Source organism: Aethalodelphis obliquidens, unplaced genomic scaffold, assembly GCF_003676395.1.
Source record: "Aethalodelphis obliquidens isolate GAN/ISIS:26980383/991018 unplaced genomic scaffold, ASM367639v1 scaffold42, whole genome shotgun sequence".
Classification (NCBI taxonomy): domain Eukaryota; kingdom Metazoa; phylum Chordata; class Mammalia; order Artiodactyla; family Delphinidae; genus Aethalodelphis; species Aethalodelphis obliquidens.
In genome coordinates, this window is record NW_020837986.1 from 17,159,175 (window position 1) to 17,172,385 (window position 13,211).

At 43.5% G+C, this 13,211-nt stretch overlaps 1 long non-coding RNA gene across 1 annotated transcript; it reads left to right on the forward strand.

Annotated features, from left to right (window-relative positions):
* The first annotated feature begins 3,392 nt into the window (after window positions 1–3,392).
* LOC113605458 (uncharacterized) lies at window positions 3,393–10,485 on the forward strand. Its single transcript, XR_003427226.1, has 4 exons — window positions 3,393–3,515; window positions 8,460–8,549; window positions 10,277–10,365; window positions 10,475–10,485. It is a non-coding gene; the product is annotated as an uncharacterized LOC113605458 (long non-coding RNA).
* Window positions 10,486–13,211: the final 2,726 nt, after the last annotated feature.

The following is a 13,211-nucleotide window of genomic DNA, read 5'->3' on the forward strand; positions in this document are numbered from 1 at the left end:
TGTGTGTGTGTGTGTGTGTGTGTGTGTGTGTGTGTGTGTGTGTGTGTATGTGCTTTGAAAACTTGATCTCTGCCATACTATTTTTGGGAGTAAACCTTCTGGATCTTTTATTTAGGTGACATCCTCCCCTATTCTCTTATGGGAAATCCGCTTGTGTCTTAATGGTTTAATATATATCTCATTGGGCTTCCCTGGTGGCGCAGTGGTTGAGGGTCCGCCTGCCGATGCAGGGGATGCGGGTTCGTGCCTCGGTCTGGGAAGATCCCACATGCCGCGGAGCGGCTGGGCCCGTGAGCCATGGCCGCTGGGCCTGCGCGTCCAATATATATATATCATTAAAAGCCAAATAATGGCTCCTTTAAATTGGAGAAACTTCTAAATAGTAAATTTTTAGAGAACTCTCATTATAAACAGCTGTTTTATTGGTACCTATATTAAAAAATAAAAGGCAGAAAAAAGAAATATATATAATGGTTAACCTAACAACTTCTTTTCTTTAAAACAAGTAAGAAAAACCGGTTTGGGAAGATTTATTTGTGGTCTTTGCTTCCCCTCAATGGGTTTTACAGATGCTAATAAAAACATTAGAATAATGTTAACAGGAAAAAAAACCTGTAAGGAATGTCTAGATACTTGTTGGAACAAGGTAGAAATTTTAAAAAGGAGTTATCTCAAATGAATAAAGAAATCTTCAGATGGATATTTAAAATGGGATAAATAAAATGGACACGTATGCGATTAAAACACAAGGTTTTGATATTACACTACCTAAGATTAAATGGGCCGAAAAGGACCCCCTACTAGTCTCCATCATTAAAGCCAAACAAGTCCGCTGTTTACACCAGTTTTAAAAAGATATATTTAAGGGGCTGGAAAAAAATTTTTTACACTGAGATAGCTGACGAGCAATTACTTGGGGCAACAGGCTACGGGTCTGAGTTCCTTGGCTCAAGCTCCCTCTGGGGCTCCCAGAGCATTTTATAGAAAAATAGATAAAATGGACAGGGAATAAAAGAAAGAAAAACTTCTAGAACTCCTCCTGTAAGATCAGAACTTGTTGATTGGATCCTAATGAAAGCTAAAGGTATAAAAGTTGATAGGATTGAGATAAAGTATATAAAGATATATATATATATATATATATATATATATATATATATATATATATATATAAGATGGCTATCTCTCTTTTGTTTAATTATGTTGTGGGATAGACACATTTCACTGTGGAATGCTTCCCCTGCATGGTATTATGACAAGGCACATAGATCTGCCCCTCAGAAAGTATTAACTAAACATACTAAAGGAAACCAGTAGGGTTACCTGAGCCACACGAATAAGTAAAAACTGGGAACTAACATTCAGTGGTTAATAAAAATAAAATTAGTGATTTTGCTTGTAAACTCAGAAAGAAGTTCTTTGCTGAATGTCCTATACAAGATTTTGAAGGCGTGATAAATTAAACTCTAAAGTTCTAGAACATAGAACTTGTAAATTTCAGTTTAGTTAGAAATCTTCTCACTGATATATAGTTGGGCAAATCAATCTTTTAACATCATCTAGGTGACAGACCTTTGGGGAACTTAAAGCAACTGTCTTTCTCTTGCAAATCTCTACAAACCAGAAATGTAAATACAGGCCACAGGGACCTGAGGCTGAACCTAATTAGCTTAATCAGGAAGAACCTGAAACCAAGGGAAAAGAAAACGACAAAGTGGCAGTTTTAAAATTCAAACTGCTGAGAATGCTCCCTCAGCCAAGCTTTACAAACAGTAAACACTTAGTCTTCAGAGCAAGCAACTTTAATGTATTCCAACTGATTTTTGTAAAAAAGTAAGTTTATATTGTAATACCTGATTCATAACTAAGTTTTTTTTCTGAAGGGAAACCATGAGATCTCTAGTTTTGCCTGTTTATATGTCTGTGTACACATTATACATATGAAATATCTCTACCTCTGGAAAGTATTACCAAAATTGAATTTATAAAGAGCTCAATTTAATTTGAAAGTAAGTGGTTACAAATTAAATATAAAAGAAACCAGCCAAAATGACTTTCAGGTTCATGTGAATAGGAAATATTCAATATTATGTTGATACCTGGTATTAAAGTTTTGTTGATCTAATTAATATATACATGTTTTTAGAGTCATCAACATTAAGTATAATACTTTATTGTATCTAGGTTTAATAGAAGTCAAATAAGACCTTATTATATCTGTTGCAAAGAAAATAACTTGATATGCTGAAACTTTAAGGTAAATGTAAATGAGATAAGAGCTTTTGGGTAAACTCTTTAAGAATAATTATATTTTAGAAATGTTTACTTAAAATGATCTCTCCAGATATTTGGTAACAAAGTTCTAGAGTTGTGCTAATTTAAGTGATGGAAACTTATTGAATATCTCGGTCACTCCCAAATAAAATAAGATACTGAGACAGCAATTACTGAACAGAGAAACTAAAGTATTTAGGACTATTAATAAATGTTTGGTGTCACCCTGAGATGTTTTTAGAAATTGTCACTAGTAATTTATGTTCACTAATCTTCAGAATGCTAATGTAAAAGACAGTTCATAATTGCTTATTTCTTAGTTTTCACTAGAAATTAAGGTTATTAAGAGTTGAGGATTCTAATTTAAACATGTAATTAAAGCTAACAGAAATAATAATGAAGCATTTCAGTATACAGTAGGAAATTTAGAATGTGTGTTTTCAGTAAAGAAGGTATAGGGAATGGAATTAAATTTTATTGAGGGAAAAGAAAAAAATGTCTTAGAGCTGGTTGTTTCCAATGGAAAAATAAGGGACAAACTGATACGGATATAGAAAGTGATGAAAAGTTGTGGAAAGGAACTCTGAGGAAAAGAAGTTTCATGCATGGTCAGGATTAACTAAATTTAGATTGAAGTTAATTAAGTGAATGGATTTTGTTGTTAAGTAATCTAGTACAAGACTGGAATTTGATTTCTCTCTCTGTTAGGAGAATGATGTTTCTTAGAGTGCTCCTTTTTGATAACAGATTGTGTGAGTTTCTTTGCCCTTAAGTGATCTATATTTGTTTTTCTGAAATCTTTTCGTGACTTTGGTTAAATGAATAAGTATTCTTTCACAGTGACCTATAATCCTGTTGTGTTTTAAAACTTTTTTGATAGTTTTGAGCCCTCATGAAGGGCTGGCAGGCAAAGGCCCCAGGAAAAGGTAGACTAATTTCCTTATAAATCATGTGGTTATGAGGGTGGGCGTTTCACATGTGGCTTTTTTGCAAAATCAGCTTAGCAGTTAGTTAGTACATTAGAGGGCTCATAAACGCTCCAGCTGCACTGACTCACAACATGAGACATCTGTGAGGTGAGCTAGAAGGGTGGAGCTCTGAGGAGGAACTTGCCTGGTGGCCTATGTGGCGTCAGGTGGGAATGAACTTTGGGGCCTAATTGTCACAAAAACCTGGACTTTAGAATCAGTCTGAGTTGAAATCTTGGTCCCAACACTTGCCAGCTGTGTAACCTTAGACAAGTAAGTAATCCTCCCTGAGCCTTTGTTTCCAGGTGAGGGCAACGGTGGTTGTTTCAAGGTGGAGGATTGGCCTGGAGAAATGCAGCTGGTTGCTCTGACAGATCCTTGAGGAGGGAAGTACCTGGGTGTGGCCACCAGTTTCTGGACTCTAATCTTCAAATTTTCTCAGAAATTTAGAGATTGGCATTTTGGCAAACTGTTGGGCAGTATCTACTAAATTCACGTTATTAGTTTCCTAGGACTGCCATAACAAAGTACCACAAATTAGGGGACTTTAACAGAAATTTATTCTCTCATAGTTCTGGAAGCTACAAGTCCAAAATCAAGGTGCCAACAGGGCCACACTCTCTCCAAGGCTCTAGGGTGAGTCCTCCTGTGGGGGTCACCATTGCCCCCTTGCCTAAGTTGTGAACTTTTCTGTGGAGGCCGAGGGCAGGGCACAATAATTCATTCGTCAGTCCTGATAACATATGGAAGGGTTGGGAGCCCTCATCGCAGGAAGAAAGGAGAGAGCATTATGGAGCCTAAGCTAATTGGGGAGGATATTTGGGGATCCTCACATCTCCTCTTGTCCCCTTGAGATGGCCCTGGGGCCTCAGACTCCTGGTGAGATCACCACGTGTGGGGGGAAGCAGTGAACTCTGGCAAGTGCTGCCTCTTCTTGATCTGCCTCTCCCTGTTCCAGGGACTCACCCCTCCACCCATGTCCCTCTCACATTAGGCTAGAGGTATGGGGTATGGAGAAGCTGGAGGCAGGACTGGTGGGGACTGGTAGGAAAGACCTGAGGAGCAAGGTATCTGCCTGAAGGGGCTGCTTGGGGAGCTGACTCAGTGGATGCCAGGCAGGCTGGGAGTGCAGGGTTCTGTCTTGACTCCAAAAAATTCAGCCTCAGAATATGTGGGAATTTGGAGTGTCTGAGCTTCCTACAAGCGTGGTTGGGTGGTACATAGGGTCATGCCCTTGGAACAATGTCATTGAGCTCTGGGCTGCCCATCTCCTGCTCTCCTTTCCATCTGCATTTGTCCGGTTTCTAGAAAGAGACAATATGATCTATATCTATATCCATATATATTTATATATTTATAGCTATATCTAGTTAGCCCTCCATATCCACAGGTTTTGCATCCAAGGATTCAACCAATTGATACTGGGTTGGTTGAATCTGCAGATATGCAACCTACAGATATGGAGGGCTGACTGTATTCATTGTATTATACAATTTTATATAAGGGACTTAAGCATCCATGGGTTTTTGTATTCATGGGGGATCCTGGAACCGATCCCCTGTGGATACTGAAGGACGACTCTCTCTCTCTCTCTCTTGTGTGTGTATGTGTGTGTGTGTATATCTTAATATATAAAATACAAGTATAAATATATATGTATATTATATATATTGGCTCCCATGGTTATGGAGGCTGGTAAGTCCAAAATCTGCAGAATGGGCCACCAGGCTGGAGACCCAAAGAAGAGTTGATGTTGCAGTTCAGGTCCAAAGGCCATGTGCTGGCATAATTTCCTCTTGTTCAGGGAAGGTAAGGTTTCTTCTCTATTCAACTAATTGAATGAGGCCCATTCACATTATGGAAGGCAATCCACTTTACTCAAATCCACTGCTTCACTCAGAGCTCACTGATTTGAATGTTAATCTCATCCAAAAGTACCCTCACAGAAATGTTCAGAATAATGCTGGTCCAAATATCTGGGCACCCCACAGGCCAGCCAAACTGACACATAAAATTAACCTCCTTACTAAAATGACTTCACCAAGCAATAGGAATTGTAGCTCCCTGACACTGAGGACTTATTTTGTGTTGGCAACCTTGTGCTTACTTCCTTACTCACCCATGTGATAAGTGTTATGCTTGTTTCACAGAGGAGTCAACTGAATCTTACTCAGTGTGATAGCCAATGTTGGAACCCCAGTTGGATCTCTTTTCCCATCCAGTGACCCCTCCCCCACCTGTTGCCAGTACAGTGGCTAAAAGCTTGCATCTGAGACCTTCTCTGGGTGATTGCCTGTGGCTGATGTCCTTGTCCAGAACCTCCTGAGAACTTTTGTCCCCCTCTCCCATCCCCACCCGCTATCCTCCAGGGGTGGACAATGACTGATTGACACAGGAGTATAAGAGACGGTCCTGCTTACCTACCTCAAGGGGGGATAGCTCTGGCCCATTCACCATGCCCCCCAGAGCTCCACATGGGATCAGGCAGAGGTTAGACTCCAGCTGAGACCCCATCCTTTGCTGAGCATTTTCCCCTGTCCTGTCCTACTTCCCTTCCTCCCTTTCTCTTGAGATCATTTCCTAAGTTAAAACATGTGCTCAGGAATCTCTATCTCAGCCTCTGATTGTAGGGAATGGGGTTTAAATTCCTGTTAGTGAGGAATTCAAAGCCAAGTCTAGCTAGCTTCAGCATTGGCCCACTGAACCCCTGCATTGTCCATAGCTGGGGATGGTAAGCTGGCAGGCATGTATGCATCCTTGTGGGGCTGGGGTATTAGCTGAGAAGAGAAGAGACCTAGCTTTTAGGAAGGTCTTGGTGGCTTTGTCACTCCCTCCCTTGCTCGCGCGCCCCTAGCTGGTGTCTCATTTCCATAAGACACAGCACCAGCAACAAGTTGCGCAGTTATGTACCTTCACAGGGGCAAGTTGAAGGTTACACTTGACAGAGACTGTGGGTCTGGAGTCCTATCCTCAAATCTTCTAAGAGCTGAGTCTCAGCTTTCAGGCAGCAAAAGCAATGGACTCAAAATCCTGAGCTGCTCCTTGGGAGAGAGTATGAGCCAACCCAGGCAGGCCGGCCTCCTGGTCAGCAGGCTGCAGGCCTAGGCTGTGGTCTGAGGCCTCCATTTAGCCCCCCTGCCTGTGGGAATGCTGAGTCACCACCCTGGGAAGGCCTCTGCCATCAGTTTTTCCATAACTTGGAGGTTTGGAGCTGTTCCAGTCACCACTGCTCCAGTTAGAAGTTTGCTTCTGGCTTTACCAGGTGGCCTCCAGACTCTCCAAGAGACAGCTGCTTAAGGATAACAAATAGGTGAGATGAGAGAGTCTGGACCTGAGAGGGTGGAGCCAAAGCCTGGCAGAGGAATTGCTGGGGATGGCTGTGCAGTGGAGGATGGGCTCCATGCTGGCCCCCAAAGAGCCTTCTACTCCATCTGGCTGGAGAAGACAAGAAAGGATGGGGCACCTGTTGGCAGAAGACTTCTCTTAACAAAAAGAGGAGTGTTAGGCTGTTCTCTTTGGTTAAAGACCTTTACTACTGCCTTCTATGTGAAAGGATATAGTGTGGAAATTATGGTGTCGGGTAGACCTGATTAAAAACCTCTGTTCTATCATTATAGATTTTGTGATGCTGGGAAAGTCACTCAATATTTCAGAGCCTCAGTTTTCTCATCCAGAAAATGGGTGGCCATGCTTAGTGCACAGGGTTATTGTCTGGCATGGGGCAAGTCAGATGAAGGGAATAGCTCAGTAAGAGACAGAGATAGAATTGGTGGACTAGGAATGCTAAAGAAAAATTCAGCCAGCTTCACCAATTTGCTTCTAGAGCCAGGGAAGTGGGCATAAGGCCACTGCTTACCCATTCAAATGCTCGAGGCAGACATCATTAATTATAGCTGCACACCTTAATCCTCGATAGAGCCTCCAGGTAGCTTCTGTTAATTGATTGGAGGTGGCACTTGAGATGGAACCTATGTGTCATCCCTGGTTTCAGGACAAGATGGCCTTGACAGCCTTCGTGGAGGAGTCCTTGAATATATGAAGAGGAATTTAAAGGAAAGAAAAATTGCCTTCTTCTAACTTGAATGCCTGGGGGTGGAGTTGGTTTGTAATTGAGCAGCCTACAGGTTCTACCATTTTCAAGCAGCTTGAGCTACTGAGCAGAGGTCAGGCTTGGTGTAGACCTTCCAGATAACCATTAGCTTGGCAAGGCTGGCCTCACCAAAGAGGTACTCTTAGACTGCCTCCCCACAGGAGCAGACCCTGAAACAAGGATTCAAGTTCAAGTAGCTTAACTGAGAAGTGATTCCAAGGCCTCTGGTAGGAGATTCAGGAAATGAGACAGGGATGAGAAGGAAGCCAATGCAAGGTGCATTTTAAAGTAGGTTATTACTGTGGGTGACTGGAGCTTAATCCTACTGAGGAAGCCTGGGAGATAGTGCAGAGCACAAATCTGAGTTATGGCACCTGAGGAGCGAGGGAGCAGGGGTATATATACAGCAACTGCCATCAGTCATTAGTTGAGGGCTACTGGGGTAGGATGTTAACTCCCTGGTTACAGGTGGACAAGATGGCATCAAGTGGCCAGAGAAAACTCTCAGGCAAAAAAATTACAGGTACTGGCAGCTGGAAGTGGTAAATGCCAAAAGCAGTATCTACTATTCATGTGGACTGAAAATCCCAAGGAGCTCAAGTGAGTCTATTCATTGAAAATCAGGGCTGCCTAATCTTTCTTAGTACGGTGTTCTCTTGAAAATTCCAGCTGCCTCACCCTGCCCCAACCTGCCCCACCCCTAGGTGCATAGGATACGTAGTCCCTGTTCTGGACTGAATGACCAGAACCCTGATGATTAAAATAGTAAACATTTATTTCATACTTACTATAGACTAGGTGCTCTGGTAATTGTTTTATAATCATGATCTAATTTAATTGTCATAATAACCCTGTGAAACAAGTACTATTATTATCTCTGAAGTTCAGAGAGGTTAAGTAGCTTGCCCAAATTCACACAGTGTTATGGACTGAATGCTTCTGTCCCTCCAAAATTTATACATTGAAATCCTAATCCCCTATGCAAAGGTATTAGAAGGTAGGGTCTTTGGAAGGTAATTAGGTCATGATGGTGAAGCCCACATGAATAGGATTGGTTCCCTTATAAGAAGAGACACAAGAGAAATTTCTTCCTCTGTCTGTTCTCCATTATGTGATAATACAAAAAGAAGATGGCCTTCTGCATACCAGCAAGTGGGCCCTTATAAGACACCAAATCTGCCAGCATCTTGATCTTGGACTTCCTAGCTTCCAGAACTGTGAGTAATAAGTAATTGTTGTTTAAGCCATTCTGTCTATGGAGGGTTGGTGGGAGATTGGTGCTCAGGAGAATCTGGCAAGGGAGGAAAGGAGGTAAGAGGTGCTAAAATTGTCCCCTGTTCCTTATCCTCTGCTGGAGGGTCCCTGTCACCAGAAAGGGCATGTCTAGCCTTGCACTCTTTTCCCCCATTTGGCCTTCCTGCCCCACCTTCCCTTCTGGTCCTCACTCAGAATCAGAGGTGAGGACAGACCTCCAGGGCTCCCAGCAAATTGTCTTCATGTTTCTTTCTGGTCTAGATCAAGTGAAGGAGGAGCTTTTATGGAGAAAAGGGCTAGAGGCTAAGGAGCCCGTGAATGCTTGAGGGATTTTCTTGAAGACCTGGGGTTTAGCAGATTCTGTGCTAGGATCACCATTGCCCTATGTAGCAGTGTGATTGTAAAAATGGCCCCAATTCTCCACCGCTCCCTAAATCGACACACTTTATGATGTGATCTCATAGCCTCCTCCTACTGAGAGGTGGAGACTGTTCCCACACCCCTTGATTCTGGTCTGGACTTGTGACTTGCTCTGGCCAGAAAAAGGTGGTGGAAGTGATGTTGAGCCCTTTCTGAGCCTAGGTCTGAAAGGGCATTGTCTGTTTTTGTTTGCTGTCTTGAATACACCATGACCACGATGACCATGTGAACAAGCTCAGACTAGTCTACTGGAGGACAAGAGACCACATGGAGCAGAGACAAGCTTCCTAGCTGAGGCCATCTTACACTAGCCACTAGCTTCACCCAAACATGTCTCAGAGTCCAGCCAAGATCAGCAAAGGCACCTATTCAACCCATAGCTGACTGTAGACCCAACAGTGATCCCAGACAATGCAAGAGCTGCCCAGCTGACCCAGGACTCATGAACAATAATAAATACTTATTATTGTAAACCACTGAGTTTTGGAGGGATTTGTTACACTGCAGTAGCTAACTGATACACCCAAATCTCAGGGGTCAATCCTCCTTCCTTTGCCCCAAATTAACACTCAGTCTGACCTAACACACAATAGCAGCCTCTAGCCTCACCAAGGCTTCCACAGAGGTTCCCTTATGGCCAGCTCTTGATTTGGCTGCGTCCATATCAGTGGGACTGCCTTGGCACTCTCCCATCTTTTTACTGTATTCTTCTTTGACGCTAATCTGTGTGTGTGCACTTGTGCACGTGTATGGTGTGTGTGTGTGCGCCTGTGAGCTCTAAGGTACATTTCACATCTTAGGTTCAGTCTCCTCCTTTTGCTGAGGACTCCCTGAGGCTCAGGCTGTGCTTTGTCCCCAAGAGACATTCCTTAGACAGGGACCTGGCCCCTCATTCCTGGAAAGTTGCTCCTGCCTAATGCTCAGCCTAGGTTGTGAGGATGCAGCTCTGTGGGTTCAGATCAACCTCATAAACTTCTCTGCCCTACCCCCCAGGGCAGCAAGTCCAGCAAGTCTGGTGCACTGCAGCCTCCCACCTACAGAGCTAAAACTAGAATTCCTGGCTGGGCTGGCTTGCTTGGCAGCTGCCCTCAGCAGCTTTCCCTGCCCTTCCAGGGGCTTTCTCTGTCCTACAGCTTTCCCTTGTGAACTGGGCTGGTCCTGGGACAAGCTCCCTCTGGCTAGCTGATCACCCTCTGGTGGGACTTGATGAACCAGCGTGACTTAGGACACCACCAGATCTAACACTCAGTCGTGGGCTCTTTCCACACAGCATTTACCTGTCAGGGGGCATCTGGTCTCAGACCACAGATATAGCTTTTAATGGCCTAAGCAGAAGAAGAATTTATTAGAAGATTACAGGTAACTTATGGGATTGATCAGAAGGACTGACCATGGGAGGAATGTGGCTGGGCGTTTCTGCTGCTGGCACCACTGTCTCTGACTATGGCTGTGTTCTCAACTGTCTCAGCTTTCTGTGGCCTTATCCCAGACTCAGAGTTCTGGGAAATATTACTGAGAGGCTGGGACTGGATCTGGGCTGCTCCCTCGTCACCAGAAAAGGCAAGTCCACAATATTGAGTTTCTCCAAATGTAAGGAGGGGGGTTCAGATGTTGGGCAGCCAAAAGAAGGGTGATAAGCACCCATACCACTCCATCCTCTTAGGGTCTGTTATAAGGAACTTGGTGCTCCAAATAGAGCCCAACTCCAACACTTTCATTTCATTGTGCCATTAAAAAAAATGAAGTTTAATTTATACATAGGAAAATGCATATATCTTAAGGATTCAGCTCAATGAATTTAAAAAACCTGTTTATATACTTGTGTAACCACCACTCAGATCAAAACAGAGAACATTTCCATCACTCCAGAAGGGTCCTTTGTGCCTCCCTGGTCAATCTTATCTTCCCCTACGAGGAAGTAACCATTCTGATTTTAGTTTATTTTGCCTATTCTTGAACTTCATATAAAAAGAACCATACAGTTTGTACTCTTTGTTTTGTTTTTGTTTTAGGCCTTGCCCTGCGGCACGTGGGGTCTTAGTTCCCCTACCAAGGATCAAACCTGCGCCCCCTGAATTGGGAGTGTGGAGTCTTAACTACTGGACCGCCAGGGAAGTCCAAGTTTGTACTCTTTTGTGTAAGGTTTCTTTTGCTCAGCATAATACACTATAGATTTATCCAGGTTGCTGCATGTATTAGTAGTTGGTTCCTTTTTCTTGCTGAGTAGTATTCCATTGTATGAGTGGGCCATAATTTGCTTACCCATTCTGTTGTTGATAGACATTTGGATTGTCTCTAGTTTTTGGTTCTTATGAATTAAACTGTGCACATTCATGTACAAGTCTTTCTGTGGTCAAACATTATTTCCCTCCAGAGTTTTGATTTACTGTCCTGCTTCACTGAGAAACTTCCCCACCAAATTAGTAGGGAAGTTTCCCTCAGCTAGAAAGACAGATGAGTTTTTTCTCCCATGCAGTCACTATTCATACCCAAGATAGAACTTTTCATCTATGCCCCTAAATCTGCTCCTTCTGGAATCTTCGCCACCTCATTGTGTTGCTCCAGCCAGAAACCTGACTGCTCTCTTTGCTCACATCGTTCAACCCAGCCATCAGTAACCCCATCATGTGTGCCATCAAAACACCTGACCACTTATTTCCTCCATGGCCACCAGCTGTTCTGGACCACCATCACCTGTTACCTGGAACACTGCAGTATCCTCTCCTCTGCCTTCACTCTAGTTTCTCTCTCCCACCCTCACCTCCCACCCCTGGGTGATTCTTACCACAGAAGCCAGAGCAAGCCTTCAGAGGCTAAGTGAGAACATGTTCTGCCTTCACCCGAAACCTTCCCATGGCTCTCACCCCACTCTAAGCAAAAGCCACAGTTATTACTATGTAGACATTGCAATAACAAAGCCCTCATGATCTCCCCATGCTACTTCTTTCCCATCATCCCCTTCCTTTTCTCCTTTACAGTCACACTGTGCTTATTCCTTTAATATGTCAAGGATGTTCCTGCCTGTGGACTTTTCATTGACTGTTCTCCCTGAACAGAGAGCTCTTCCCCTAGATTTCCACATGGTTCCCTCCTTTACTTTCCTTCAGACCTATTAACTTTACCAGCTCTATTTTTCTCTACAGCTCTTACCACATCTGTTACAGTCTATTTACTGGTTTACGTGTTTGTTGTTTGTCTTCCCCATCAGCATGTCAGTTCCATAAGGGCAGGGACTTTGTCAGTTTGTACTTGTGTCCCTGGTGCATGAGCATCATCAGCCATGTCCTAGGCAACAGTTAAGAGACACAGAGTGGCCTAGAGCACACATGAAAAGAGAGAATCAAGTTAGGTGTCTTCCACCTTGAGCTCACAATTTGGGTGTTGGATACTTTAAGAAAGTGATAAGAACATCCTTTGGGCTTTCTCTGCCCCCTCAGAGATTTAGCTCACTTTGGTACAAGCCCCCACAGTCTCACAGCCTATGTGATGAGTCCAGTGCAGGCTCAGAGATTGGAAGAGGCTTTTGGAAATAGTGAGATGGAACCAGGCCTGTGAGGGTAGGTGGAGTTGGGTAGGCAAAGGACAGCAAGACATCATGGGCTGGTGTGGGGTAGTGCTGCTTAGGTGAGATATGAGGGGTTAGCACCTTGGACAGAGTCTCTGAAAGTCTGCCGCCCAGGAAGGCCATCGCCATCGCCACTCCTTGTGCTGACCCAGCAGGGTTTGGGGGGAGAGGTCCGAACACTTTCCACCCATGGTAGTTATACCAATATCCATCATCAATCCCAGACTAGACTTTGGTTATTTTTAGGTTGTTTTTTCTTTAACGTTGAAGTATATCCATGGAAGGGAACTTATTCTTCAATAAAGCAAACCTACAATATCTCTGGACAGACAAGAATGAAGCATCCCTACCTAAGCCAATCTCTGGGGAGACAAGAGTGAAGCTGACTTGCCTAAGCAAAGCAAGGTCTGATCTCTGCCAGGATGTTCCGGGAGTCAACGGAACCCCTGCATTGGAAAAGCAGAGTCAACCACTGGACTGACAGGGAAGTCCCCACCTCCAAAATCAGATTTTTAAAGGCTTTTACATACAGGACATATGGAAACAGTTTTGTGTGCTGTCCTTTATTAAATGGAAGTATGGTCATGCTGTACACACTCTGTTGAAACTTGATTTTTTCTCCTTAATGATGTGTTTTGGA